This window comes from Camellia sinensis, chromosome 9 (assembly GCF_055761805.1).
Source record: "Camellia sinensis isolate YWXY chromosome 9, ASM5576180v1, whole genome shotgun sequence".
In the NCBI taxonomy this organism is placed as follows: domain Eukaryota; kingdom Viridiplantae; phylum Streptophyta; class Magnoliopsida; order Ericales; family Theaceae; genus Camellia; species Camellia sinensis.
Window position 1 is genome coordinate 67208324 of NC_138969.1, and position 15580 is coordinate 67223903.

At 35.8% G+C, this 15580-nt stretch overlaps 1 pseudogene; it reads right to left on the minus strand.

Moving 5' to 3' along the window:
* Window positions 1–13429: 13429 nt before the first annotated feature.
* On the minus strand, window positions 13430–14296 carry LOC114274091 (bifunctional nuclease 1 pseudogene; annotated as a pseudogene).
* Window positions 14297–15580: the final 1284 nt, after the last annotated feature.

Sequence of the window (15580 nt, forward strand, 5' to 3'; positions counted from 1 at the left end):
AACGCACAACTAAAAAATATATACGCACAGCCCCAGCTTATGCCTTTAGTTCAATTAGTATTAAATCGCCAATTACTTTTATAAATCCCTCAAATTTTAAAAAAAATATATATATCTAAATTAAGTGAGTACTTATTTTGTATTTTAAAAAAATCACAAATATTTTCTTTTTTAAATATATCTAAATTAAGTGAATCTAAAAAATAAACAAATTTGCTTTAAATATTTAAAAAAGTTGAAAAAATTAATTATTAAAAAATTAAGAAAAATTTTAAAATCTGAAATAATATCAATTAGTTTTACAAATATGTATTATTTACTCATAAGTCAGGCCATAGAGTTGAGTTTTTTGAATTTACATTTTTTGAAAATTGAATATTTTATTTTTCATATTTTTTTGTTTTTAGTGAAATTTTTTAAAAATTTTAAGTAATTTTTTACTTTTTAAAATGCATCTTACTTAGATGTATTTAAATAAAAAAATAGCGACAGTAGAAGTAGTGGTGAAGTAGCGACAGTAGAAGTAATAGTGGTGGTGGAATGGTGTTTGTAGTAGTGGTGAAGGTGATAGAAGAGATGGGTGGTGAGAGAGAGTGATAGACAGAGAGACACAGAGATGAGGGAGAGAGTGATAGACAGAGAGACACAAAGATAGAGAGAAGAGCGATGAGCGAGAGAGATAAAGAGAAGAGAGATGAGCGAAAGAGACAGAGAGAGAAAAGAGATGAAAGAAGAGATAGATGAGTGAGAGACACAGAGATGAGGGAGAGAGTGAGCAATGTGAACACAATGGGAGAGAGAGATAAACAGACAGATAGACACATAGAAAGAAAGAGAGAGAGAGAAGAGTGAGAGACAGACAAACAGACACAGAGAGAGAAAGAAAGAGAGAATAGTGATAAGTGAGAGAGAGATAAAGAGAGAAAGAGATATAGAGAGAGCGACAGACAGAGAGACAGAGAGAGAATGAGATAGAGAGAAACATATAGAAAAATAGAGAGAAACAAGCGATGAGAGAGATATATAGAAAGAGAATGAAAAGAGATGAACGAGAGAGAGAACAGAAAAATAGAGACATAGAGAGAAGACAAATGAGAGAGATAAAGAGAAGAAAGATGAACGAAAGACACACAGACAGATAGACAAACAAACAGAGAAAGAAGAGTGATGAGTGAAAGAGAGAAAAATATGAGTGGTGGTAGTTGAATGGCATTTGCAGTAGTGGTAAATATGGTAGAGAAGATGGGTGGTGAGAGAGAGAGATGAGTGAGAGACGAATAGAGAAAAGAGATAGAGAGATAGAGAAAGAGACAGAGTGATGAGCGAGAAAGAGACAAAGTGGTCGCTAAAAGTGCATTTTTTGTAGTGGATCGATAAATCGAAAGGGAGCTCAATAAATAAAGAAGACAGATAATTCAAAACTCTTTTCAAAACTTAATTCAAATCAATTTTTTAAATATTTTAAATATTTAAATATTTTAAAAATATTTTAATTTTGTGAGAGACAGATAAAAAAGAGAGAGAGAGAGAGAGACAGAGACAGAGATAGAGTGATGAGCGAGAGAGAGAGATAGACAAAGTGGTTGCTAAAAGTGTATTTTCTTATAGTGGATCGATAAATCAAGAAGGAGCTCGATAAATAGAGAAGATGGGAGTAAGAGAGTGAGCAAGACGAACATAGTAAGAGAGAAATAGACAAATAGACAAGTAGACAGAGAGAGATAGAGAAGAGTGATGAGTGAGAGAGAGACAGGGAGAGAGAGATAGACAGAAAAAGAGATAGAGAGAGAAAGAGAGAGAGAGAGAGATGAAGAGATAGAAAAAGAGAGAGAAACAAAAGATGAGCGAGAGATAGACAAAAAGAGAGAGACATAGAGCGAATATTTGCTGCTAATTTTTTTCGAGTCAATGAAAAATAGATCAGGCTTGTTAAATTAATATTTTTTAATTTTATTTATTGTTTATACTTTTTAATTTATTAGAGTTTTATGACTTAGTTTGTGAAAAAAAAAATTACAAAATCTGGAAATATTTAGAAAGTATAAATTTAAAAATAAGTCTTACAAATCAGATTTATTTATTCATAAGTCATGAGTGAATTTTTTTTACACACTTAGCCCTCGTTTTGATAATGAAATTTTTTTAAAACTTTTTAAATATATGTTTTGTGTCTGTAAAATGATTATTTCATTAGTACTGGTAATAATATTGAAAAATTTATTAAAATGATAAATAATTGGGATATTTTGTCTTTTATTTGTGAATTTTGATTTATTCTTAATTTATTAGTGTTATTGAAATATGATGATATAAAAAGTATAAATAGTTTAATTGTACTTTTTAAAAATAATAAATTTATTATTAAAAATTAAATTCATCAGACTGACCTGTAACTATGCTTTTAAATTTTTGCAATGTAAAACTATCGACAAACAGCCAATAACAAGTTGCCCATTTTAGCATACCTTTCGCGTGAGGGCCCAATTATTAAAAGATGTGTTCAACCCATCAAATGAAAGCCGACAACTTCTTCCATCTAAAAATAATAGTCTATTTTCAGAATTTAATTTCTTTTTATAATACAATTATTACATTTTCAAAATATTAATTTTTCAAAATTACCTTTTGATAGTATATTTTTGTAGAAATATCAATTGTCATAATTGTACTTTTTGTATTATTAATGGATTTAAAAAAAGGACAAAATAAGAAATTCATATTATTTTAATAATTAAATTTTTTTTAAAATTAATATTTTGAGATAATAAAAAATAAAATAAGATATTAATAATTTTGGATGGTGGGTGTACAACCTAAAAATAAAAATAAAAATAACTATTTTGTTTAGTCAAATTTTCAAGTGGAGACTAATGGTATTGTTATTAATAAAATAAAATAACTATTTTGTTAATTTTTTTATTTTCATTCGGCTACCAAAAAATTTAGTAGTTAAAGGTAGGTCTTTGGCGACTAAAAGGAAATTTGTCGCCGAAAGTTAACATTTGGCGACCAAGATTTTGGTCGGCAAAGATTAAAAATTAATTTTTTTATTTTCATTCGGCTACCAAATAATTTAGTAGCTAAAGGTAGGTCTTTGGCGACTAAAAGGAATTTTGTCGCCGAAAGTTAACATTTGGCGACCAAGACTTTGGTCGGCAAAGATTAAAAATTAATTTTTTTATTTTTATTCGGCTACCAAATAATTTAGTAGCTAAAGGTAGGTCTTTGGCGACTAAAAGAAATTTTGTCGCCGAAAGTTAACATTTGGCGACCAAAAGTTTGGTCGGCAAAGATTAAAAATTAATTTTTTTATTTTCATTCGGCTACCAAATAATTTAGTAGCTAAAGGTACCTCTACGGCTACTAAATTTTCTTTTAGTCGCCAATTGTGATATGTTTAGCTACTAAAAATTTTTTTAGTCGCCAATTGTAATATTTTTAGCTACTAAATTTTTTTTAGTCGCCAATAATCAACATTCCCCTACTAAAAAAAATTAGTAGCTAAAAAGTTGACTTTTGCCGACTAATATTATTTTTGGTAGCCAATTCCGTGACTTTTGGCGACTAAATTGTTTTTGGTAGCCAAAAATGGTCGGCAAAAATGCATTTTCTTGTAGTGATAGTCGGAGCATAAAATAGGCAAAAATACAGAATTTGGAGAGAAAACAACTTCATGCACATGCATTGACTTTTTCCGTACGTGCGTTGACTTTTCCACACATGCGTTGACTTTTTTGGAAAAACAGGCCCGAGTTTTAAACTTGTTTGAAAGATAGCAAAAGTATAAATAGGCAAGAAAAAGGTTGGATTAGGGTTCTGAAATTAATTCCAAGAACATAGAGGCTAGCGTTTAGAGAAAAGAAGGATTCTCAAGCTTTCAAGACAACTTCCATGGGGGCTTCCATCTCTTCCACCTTTTCCCACTCCTCCATGAGTGGTTAGGTTATCAAAATTTGATGGGTCGTTACACACACAAAAAATAAACACTAAACTATACCAAATTCTTTTAGAATAATGGCAAGTCTAGGCATCGAACCACAGGGACAATTGTGAAATTAGACTGATTTAATCGCTACATTCCTAAATTAATTTTAATTAAAAAGATTGAGAGATTTTATGACTAAAAAGGAATTAAATGAAATTAAGAAATTAAATTAACAATTAAAACTAGGGTTTGAGATATCAATTTTTGAGAAAAATCCTAGGGCAAAGAATTCACCACAAACCATATAAACGAGATTAAACATTGGCTATCAATTGCAATCCGGTTTGAAATACCCAATATTTCACAAGTGCAAGTTTGAAATATTGATCAAGAGGGTTGTTGCATTCAACGTACAGGTATGAGTCATCTCGAGTAGCACGAGATGTTTGTTCTAAACTACGGTAGCAACATAACCCGTCTCTCGTAGTATGACTCATCTCATACTTTGAACACAAACACAAAGAAAACTAATGTATGGAAAGTATTAAACAATCACAGAGAGTAAAATACTTGAAGAGATGAAAATAATAATTATTATAAACTTCTAAAACATCCATACATTGATTTAAACCGAATCACAATCAAAGCATATGAAAAATCCTATTACATGGATAGAGTTTCATCAAAACCCTAAAAAAGAATAACCTAACCACTCATGGAGGAGTGGAAAGACGTAGAAGAGATGAGAGAGATGGAAGGCCCCATGGAAGTTGTCTTGAAAGCTTGAGAATCCTTCTTTTCTCCAAACCCTAGCCTCTCTTTTCTTGGAATTAATTTCAGAACCCTAATCCAACCTTTTTCTGGCCTATTTATACTTCTGCTATCTTTCAAACAGGTTTAAAACATTGGGCCCGTTTTCTCAATAAAGTCAACGCACGTGCGGGAAAGTCAACGCACGTGCAGGAAGCTATTTTCTCTCCAAATTCTATATTTTTGCCCATTTTATTTTCCAACTATGTACAACCTGATTGACATTAAACAGACATAAAATATATAGTTAGACAAGCAAGTAAAGTTAAGAGATCCGGCCTGAATGTTATACAATTCGGCTTTAATCACATCTCCCAACTTACAACTTGCTAGTTCTCAAGCAAGTAATAAAAATAAAATAAAATAAAACAAAATCTAGCTATTTCCTTTTTCGTGAAAAAATGGTTGCATTGAGCATATGCAACAAGCCTTTACACCACAAAGTTACCCCAAGTGGACGAGTAAAGTCTCGTGAGGGTTTCCAGAAATGACACCCATAAACATTAACATATTCATATATGCTCAACAATTAACCACACTACTCCACCTGATAATTAACTCATGTGCCACTACAGCATGATATTAAGACATAATAAGTCATTAAAGACACAGTGAACAAGCATGAAGGAATGTATTGAGTCAAAGCCTCAATTCAGTTAATACAAAAGTAAAGTCCCATATACTTGTGCATGCTAGTAGACAAATCATCAGTATCCTCGGTGTAAAGTGCAATCTCCATATTAGTTAATTGTCCACTATAATAGCCCAGTGTAACTCATAATAACACCCAACATATATAGAAAAATTAAACTGTTGCAGCCAAGATTCTCAAGAAGTTTTTTTTTTTTTTTAGATGACTGTGCAATGTCCTGATCCATTAAGCTTTCTAATCAACCCATGTAACAAGCATTGGGCTGATGACTCCCAAACTAGACGGTTTAAGGGCAGTAGGTGTGAACACACCCCTACGGGCTTAATAACTTGAGTTGAAAAGGCTACGAATCTGACCAAGTCATTCTCCTTATTTTTCCTTAACTGTGCAATGTCTAAGTCCCATAAGCTTTCTAATTAACCCATGTAACAAGTATTGGGCGAATGACACCCAAACCTGACGGTTTTAGGACACTAAGTGTAGAGATAACCCTACGGGCTTAATAACTCGAGTTAAAAAGGCTACAAACCCAAACAAGTCAAGTGTTTTTTATTTTTCATTTTTTATTTTTTATTATCATCACCATACTAGCAACAAGTCACATCAAGTGAAGTAATGCAATCAAGTGAAACAGGTATAAGCATGAATTATGAGCCAAATATAAATGCACAAAAGAAAATACCCTCATCCCCCAACTTGAATATGACATTGTTCTCAATGGTAGTAAAAGCCAAGTAAATAGGAATGAGAAAATATTACTAAAGATTGTAGGTGCACATCCCAGTAGGCAAATAGTAACACACACACACATTGCATTTTTTTTTTTGGTTTTACGAAAGAAGAAAGAACTAAAAAAAAAAAAGAAATAAAAGAGACAAAGCAAAATATAGGCCGGTACTACTGAGAATCCGGTGGCGGTGGTGGCGGAAAATGTTAGGCAAACAAGGCGTGCATCAACGATCGTGTCTCGAATGCTTCATCCCGAACTCGTGCGTTGAGCTGGTCAAAACTCTACTCGCTGGACTCTCAATATTTGTAAAAGTCAGTTTGCAGTGATGCAACTGACTACTGAATGTCGAGCTGGCGGGAGTTGAGCTGATTAAAAACTGCCTGAGAATAATGTCGATGCGCCTGAAAATCCGTGCGCAATCCCATGAGACTCTGGTGATGATCACGAAGAGTACTGTGGACCTGATCCACAGAGTGCTGAAGCTGTAAGACTCCTCGCGAGTCATGTAGAATGGGTCCCCTTGGGGAGGCACAGGGGAGACAGACTGAGGTGGGTGGTCGTGGATGGGGTCTTGGGCCTCATCAACCGAGGCACCAACTTGCTGCGGGATGCAAGATATGCTATGCTACCATTCCCGCTGCCCGAAAGTCAGATAAGCTCTATCATTCTCCTTAGTCGAATCAATAGGGAGGCCGTTCAGCTCGAAGACAACTGTGAGCAAGTTGGCAAATGGCAGCGGCCAAGTCAAGTTCTGCATAGGTTGAGGCCGAACTGCCTCCCGTAGAAATTTTCGCATATGCATAAGTCAGATAAGCTCTATCATTCTCCTTAGTCGAATCAATAGGGAGGCCGTTCAGCTCGAAGACAACTGTGAGCAAGTTGGCAAATGGCAGCGGCCAAGGCAAGTTCTGCATAGGTTGAGGCCGAACTGCCTCCCGTAGAAATTTTCGCATATGCATCCAGATGATGTGCGCAAGCGGGACCTGATAGCCATGGTGATAACCGTGTAAGACCCGAACAAACTCTAAGCGGCACTCAGCTTTATGCCCAAGTGGAAGGGCATTCTTATGTATGACGAAGTCAATGAATAGCAAGCGACCAGGCCACTTGCTCCGGCGCAACATGTGAAACTTATGTCACCGTGGTCCTCCGGGAAGTATTGTTGGGTGAGGCTGTGTATGGATTGTTGGTCCTCAACTTCCGGGAAAGACTGGTATTCCATTTTGGAGAAGAACCTTAACGCGTCCGCAATCATGGATTCGATGATGCTAATGAGATGGCCATCAATGGTGGATAGCAATCCTACCTCAGTGAGTGTCTCATATAGGTTTTGGTAGAAGAGCCGTATCAGACGGGGATAAGTGGGCGCTGTCATAATGCGAAGGCCTAACTATTGCCGAAGTTGGAGCAGCTCAACGGCTCATGAGGTGATGGGTCATTCTGAAAATAGGTGAGCTGGAACTGTGTGAGCTTGTGAAGCGGGCATGAAGCCCACTCCGGCCGTGGCAAGTCAACCGGTGATAGTGGCGAGGGTGGTGGTGACGGTGGCGGTGGTGGCACCGAGGAGATGGAAGCTCTGGCCTTTTTAGAGGCCTGGGCGGATATCCATCGACTCATATCCTGCACACACCAACAATAGACATATATACCCGTGAAACCAGCATGAGAATCAAATAAGATATTTAAGCACAAGTCTGTCCACTGAAGTACCACATGCAATTCTCATAATTTTATTTATTTTATTTTATTTTATTTTATTTTATTTTTTTTGAAAACTAAAACAAAATAAAATAGAATAATATAAACTCACTTATTAACATTTTAACAAGTATTGAATTAAACTAACAAGTAATACTGAGATAATAGAATACATCTAAACAACTAAATAAATAGATGAAAAATACAGTGAATTAGAATATATATATATATATATATATATATATTGGTATTACTATTTTTGAAGAGAGAAATAAATGAACTAAAATAAAACACAAAGAAAAAATAAAATAAAATAAACACAACTAAATTAGTATACTACAACTAAATAAAGACAAATAACATAAAAAAAAAACTAAATAAATAAAATAACAAAAAAATAAACAATTAAATAAATAAATAAATAACCTATGAAACAAACAAAGAGCTGAGCACGATTTTTATTTTTATTTTTTGTATTTATTTATTATTATTTTTAAGGATCAACAATAGATGATGCTTCCTACACTCACAAAAACAAAACTCTACGGTTAAATTATTATTACTATTATTATTATTATTATTATTTGGGTAAGGATGAACAATAGATCACTATAAAATTCTCCCTAAATCTCACTACAATGGAAGATTGAAAGAATAAATATAAAGTTTTTTTAAAAAAAATGAAGGATTTACCTTTAAATAGTGAAGAAAAAGAGAAAAAGAATGGAGATTCTTCGAAAAAAATGATGGTCGCCGGAGATTCGATGGACAGAGAGGATGGTGATGCTCTAGTGGAAAAGTGGTGGTGAGGAAAAAGGAAGGAGGGGTGAGAGTTGAAGGGTTGGTGATGGTAGGGTGTGATGAGTTGGTGGGTTTATGGGGTTCTGAGAGAGAGAGAGAGAGGTAGAGAGAGAGTGTGGTTGGGAAAGTGATAGTCAAAGAGGGTCTAGGGTTAAGTTTTGTTGAAATCAATTTTTTTTTATTTTTTTCAAAAACGAATATAAATAAAATAATAATAAATAATAAATAAATAAATAATAAATTGAATGTTTATTATTATTATTATTATTATTTTACAAAATAAGTTATAATGAAATAGATAAAATAAAATATATATCTATATATATAAGAAAGAAATCTTTTTTTTAAAAAAATTTCTTTATAAAGAAATACAATAAACGGAAATAAATAAATAAATAAATAACAAACTGCAATTTTTTTTTTTTTTTTGGAACGTCGTCCTGCATGTGCGGGAGTAAATGCCGCACGTATGGACAGATGCCGCACCAAGCCACGCTCGTGCATATAAAGCAGGAGTCCAATTTGAATTAGAAAATTTCTCGCACATACGAGGCCCAGGCCACACGTGCGGCGTGCAAGCCGCACCACATCACTCACCTGCAATTAATGCAGGCTCAAAAAACATTTTTCAGGATTTTTTTTTTTCAAAGCCTTTTCGTACGTGCGGCGTGCGAGAGTAAACGCCGCATGTGCGGACGAACACCCATACCTCCTCTATGCACCTGCATTTGAAGCAGTGTGTGAGTTGTGAATTGAAATATAATCCGCACGTGCGGTGGGTTGTGCCGCACGTGCGGGATTTTGTTTTTTTTAAAACCAAATAAAATTGCAAAGAACTACAACCCAAGTAATAATTCAAAACATTTCTACCTTAGTTTTGCATTCGAAATAAATAAAGCATTACAAAAATAACTAACTGCTCACCAAAGCTATAATCTTCACACGAAAACCACGGGTACTACTTTTCTCCCTAATAGTGTTTGTAACTTTTCCTATTCTCCAATAGGGTGACAAACTAAGTTGATTCGGTATCCAGAATTGAGGCGCCTAAGGCTAACTCGACCTATGGAGTTGCCATACAGAGTTTAAGCCGGGATGGTTTTGAAACAATCTCCACACCCCTGGGTATTCAAACCAGACTTTAGTCTCGAAAATTCCAAATCTTTGCATTCTAGGCTTTGCCATTTGAACTATAGTTTCCACTGTCTAAGTTGGTCTCCTAGGAACTCATTACAAACACAATTAGGTGGCTATACCAGACATTCAGATGCCGTTCGGGCACAACAAACACCAAAGGAGTTACACCTTTAGAGGATTTAAAGTCTCCTAGACGCAAATAAAGCACAAAAGAATAAAGAAAAATAGAACAAAATAGAAAGGAAGGAAAAGAGAACAAGACATCAATCTCTCAATCATAGTATAAAGGGTCCATTAAAGCAATGGACTCAATCATATCCCCATTCCCAATCCCCTCTATATATGGCTTCAGTCTTTGGTCATTTACTTTAAAAGTGTAGCCATTCTTTGGATCTTGCACCTCAACTGCGCTATGAATAAATGCCTCTACAACCACACAGGGACCATCCCATCTTGATCTAAGCTTACCTAGAAAGAGTCTCAGTTTTGAGTTAAAAAGCCACACTTGTTGGCCGGGTTCAAAGGATTTTCTATTAATGTGCTTGTCATGGAATTCCTCAGTCCAAGCTTTAAAAATTCTCGAACTCTAATATGCATCATTCCGAATTTCCTCCAACTCATTGAGTTGCAATTTCCGATTGAGCCCAGCCGCGGCCATATCGAAGTTAAACTTCTTTATGGCCCACAACGCTCGGTGCTCAAGTTTAACCGGGAGGTGACAAGCTTTGCCAAACACCGCCTTATATGGTGACATCCCAATGGGTGTCTTATAAGCAGTGTGGTAGGCCCATATTGCATCAATCAAACGTTTTGACCAATCTTTCTTATCTGGCCTCACCGTTTTCTCTATTATGTGCTTTACCTCCCTATTAGAGACTTCCACTTGGCCACTAGTTTGAGGGTGGTATGGAGTGCCAACTTTATGAGTGATAGAGTATTTCTTAACTACTGACTCAAAGAACCGGTTACAAAAATGCATACCCTGATCACTTATTATGGCTCTAGGAAACCTAAAACGACTAAAGATATTTTCATGCAAGAATTTGATTACTACTCTATGATCGTTTGTTCGGGTAACTATCGCCTCCACCCACTCAGACACATAATCCACTGTCAAGAGAATATACTCAAACCCGAACGACGATGGGAAAGGGCCCATAAAATCAATCCCTCAAACATCAAAGATCTCTACCACAAGAATAGGGGGCATTGGCATCATGGTACGCCGAGATATCGAACCCATTTGCTGACAGCGCAAACAAATTCTACAAAATTGATGGGCATCTTTAAAAATTGTGGGCCAATGAAACCCGCTTTGTAAAATCTTGGCGGCCGTTTTATGCCCACTAAAATGATTATCACATGCAGAAAAATGATAAAAAGTAAGAATGCTATGCACCTCACTCTCCGGTACACACTGTCGGATCACTTGGTCTGAGCAATATTTAAACAACTCCGGATCCTCCCAAAAATAATACCTGACCTGCGAAAAGAATCGGTCTTTGTCTTGCTTACGCCAATTTTGAGGAATTTTCCCAATGGCCAAGCAATTCACAATATGTGCAAACCACGGGGGGCTCGCTCGTGACACCACAAAGAGTTGTTCGTCCAGAAATGAATCATGCAAAATTAGAGGGTCACTAGTATACTCAACAAGGATTCGGAAGAGGTAATTCGCTTTCTTATCTCGGATCTCGAGGTCAAATTCCTAAAACAATAAAATCCATCTAATTAACCTAGGTTTAGTCTCTTTCTTTGATAGTAAATACTGCAAAGTGGCATGATCAGTGCATTTCATCTTCCTGTACCTTTAATTTCATGTTTTTAATGAAATTTTTCTTTGCTGATAAAAAAAAAGAAGAAAAGAAAGTGGCATGAGCAGTGAAGACTATGACCTTGGAACCTAGGAGATAGGACCGGAATTTATCTAAGGCAAAGACCACAGCTAGCAATTCTTTCTCAGTGGTAATGTAATTCAATTGTGCATCCGAGAGAGTGCGACTAGCATAGTATATAGCATATGGTGCCCTATTGACCCTTTGACCCAACACAGCCTCAACAGCATAATCTGAGGCATCACATATGATTTCAAAGAGAAGTGACCAATCCGATGATTTCATGATTGGGGCGGTGGTAAGGGCCATTCTCAGTGTTTCAAAAGCGTTCAAGAATACCTCATCAAAGATAAAAGACGCGTCCTTAGAAAGTAAATTATATAAAGGACGTGATATTTTACTAAAGTCTTTGATGAACCTACGGTAAAAACCTGCATGCCCTAGGAAAGACCTAATTTGACGCACAGAATTGGGTGGAGGAAGGCTTGCAATGAGGTCAACCTTAGCTTTGTCAACCTCTATGTCTCGAGGGGACACAATGTGTCCCAAGACTATACTCTCACGAACCACAAAATGACTCTTTTCCTAACTCAAAATCAGGTTTGTCTCCACACAACGAACAAGGACTTTGGTTAAGTTCTGGAGACATTCCTCAAAAGACGGCCCACACACAAAGAAGTCATCCATGAAAACCTTTAAAAATTTCTCCACCATGTTAGAGAAAATGGCCATCTATAACATACCTAGGGGGTACTCGCGCGCGTTAAACAGTTTGGACCCTCGATCTCTTTGATCTAGTCTCACGAGTGCAATGTGAAACGTAGACGAGAGTCCAGATTTGGCAACTTTTAGAAAATTCATTTTATTGCAAAACCTTTTGCCACAAATGGATTGCGTCATTACATCTCTGAGTCACCACCTAATATTTTGAAAAATTAGGAAACCTATTACTCGTGCCAAGGCCACTGTTTGTCGTAACCAAAGATACTTGATTCGGAACCTTAGGTATGGGAGGGAAGGTCAATAATGAGCACCCCCGCTCACCCGATCGAAGATCGGCCTCTACTAAACCATGATATGAATTTTATTTTCTTTATATGTTTATGTTCTGATTATTTGGTAAATCCTAAAATTTACTATGTGAAGCATACAAGGTATAAACTAGTTTGCTCAAATTGAAATAATTCAATTTCATGTTTGTTTCTCGAAAAGAGTTTGAATTTGCCACCTCAAATGGGCTTAAAGTTTGTGAATTTGCCACCTCAAGTGGGCTTAAAACGTACATTCGTTGAATCATTCCAATTCAAGCAACAAGCCTTCATCCACATGGATTCAAACAGTTTATCATTTAAGCAATTAACCTCATAGTAGGATGCTAAACATAATAAGAAAATTATGTACAAGCGGGATGCTAAAGCATTAAAACTCACATATTTACTGACGTCCCGCGAATAGTTACAAAACAAAGTTAGTAAAATATGGATGATCCTATATACAAAAATCCTAATGCAATTCACTCAAAGATGCTTCTAAAGATCTGACTTCTAAAATATGACATGTGAATCATTGCAAAACATGCGATAGCGCGCAAAAGCATATAATAATCAATTAAATCATAAAGATGCAAATTTAGCCAGATCAAGATGCATGAAACATGAATGCAATGCATGGATATGCATGGCATGTCAGATATATACATATGTACAGGTAGGGAAAACGATTAAAGAATGAGATAGAAAGAATCGGGGTGAGGAATTATTACAACACTTTAAATATTACAAATCCGAATGAGAGAGAGATGAGGTAATAATAAAACAAAATAAAATCTCACAAACAATAAAAATAAAAATAAAAGTTTTAAACCCCCGGCTATTCAGCAACTAGCAAAGATCCATGTCTTCACTCCAATCCAGCCCATGTAAACTCATCTTCAATGGAGGCCCCACATTGCATCTTACTGCAATGTTAATGGCATCCAAAGGTCGAAACCCAACTTTGTGAGGTATAACTGAGCAAAATATACTTCATGTACTCTCTTGGTGACTCGAACAACCTTCACTGTATAGCCCATCTTGTCAACCATCTCCTTTACCACTTGATACATGGTAGGCCTAGCGATTTGGACATTGCGGATAGCTGCCATGAGCAACACACTTGGCATCTCCAAAACAATTATTGGGAGGAGAAGGCCAGTCCCATCTTCCATCTTCAATATAATAGCAGGATGTGGAGCATAATCAGGCAGATGTCCACCCTGAGGGTTGTTATGAACACATCTTAAATGCCTACCATCTCTCATCTTAATCATAAAACCATCTGGGCCACTCTTCACCTCAAGTGCTTCAACTACACTGGAGTTCACGTAATTTTCATCAGTCTCTTTGAAATTCTCTGCCATACTACCGTTACCATTGGAAGATGAACTGCAACTACAATGCACATTCTTGCACCGCAAGTCCCAGAGTCCCAAGCCCAAATGTTGCCACTGTGGAGCCTTCTTCCACTGCTGCAACCTTCAATGCTGCCCCAACTCCGGTGCTTACTCCACAACTCAGCAAACAAGCCTTGTCGATGGGAATGAGAGTGTTGATCTTGACGATGTCGGCGATATCCACAACAGTGTACTCAGCGAAGCTTGAAACATACAAGAAGTGATGCACAACCTCGCCATTGGAGTCCTTGAATCTGCTGGTTCCATCTTTGGGCATCCCAACCCGATGACTCAGCGGAAATACGGAACAACAGTTGCTCTTGGTGGCCAGCTCATCAGTCCGAGTTCGATCCCCTCTCGGCTTCTAGTCCACTAGAGGTGGTAGAATTAGTAGAGCCCAGAAATCAAGTAATCTCTGTCTATGACCTCTTGATCTAGGATCTATATCACAAAACAAATGAGAGCTTGCATATGTATCTCTCCCATGCAGAAACAACACCTGCATACATCAACCCGAGTGTGTATCTTGTTTGGCTTCAACCAAAAATGCTATGTCTCCTTCGCCCCCATGCCACTACGAGAGCCAGCCAGATCATCATCCATCTCCAAATTGGGGAAGCTGTTTTTAGAGAGAGAGCAAGTGCATGTGTCTCTCTGTCTGTGATCCCGACACCCAGAGCTGTCTGCGTGTATTGAGTGTTGAAGTCCTTTTTTCTTCTTCAAAACAGCCGAGAGAGAGAGATAGTGAAAGTGGAGATTCACCTTGTTTCCACTCTTAAAAAAAAAACACTTTTTATAAAATTTTATTTTTTTATTTTTCGCATTTTTTTTGTTTTTTATTAAATTTTTTTAATATTTTAAATAATTTTTTTATTTTTTAGACACACCTAACATAAATACACCTAAAAAGTAAAAAAAATTATAAAAAAAATCTTTTAAAAATTCACTAAATACCAAAAATATAAACAAAATACAAGAATTTAGTATATTTTTTTTATATTTTTATATATTTATTAATTTTTTAAAATATTTTTTCATGAATTTTTTACTTTTTAAATACATCTAACTAATGCGCATCTAAAAAAGTAAAAAAAATATTTAAAATTTAAAAAATATTCACTAGAAATAAAAAAAATACAAAAACCAAAAAAATTAATTTAAAAAAAATTTAATTCAAAAAACTCAAACTAAACCTACTGAATATTTTTTTTTGATTGTTTTTTTTGAGACCGTTGGTCCCTCCTACATCAATCTCTAAATAGTGATTGTCTCAAAATAATATGTTTGCTTACCCACACACATGAACCCGGCCAATTGACCCTAGAGAGAGAGCCATATCTTTTTTTTATTTTTATAATATGCTCCTACCACCCATGCTGCCTGGCACACTAACCTTTTCTCTATCATTTCTCTCTCCCCCCTCCCAAAAAAAAAAAAATCATCATTCTCCCTCAATTAATTTAACTTTACACCCCATCCAAAGTCCGAGTTCGAATCCTCAATCATCCTTGTCTGACGTCCTTCCCCGCCAAACAAAATCATCATTCTCCCTCAATTAATT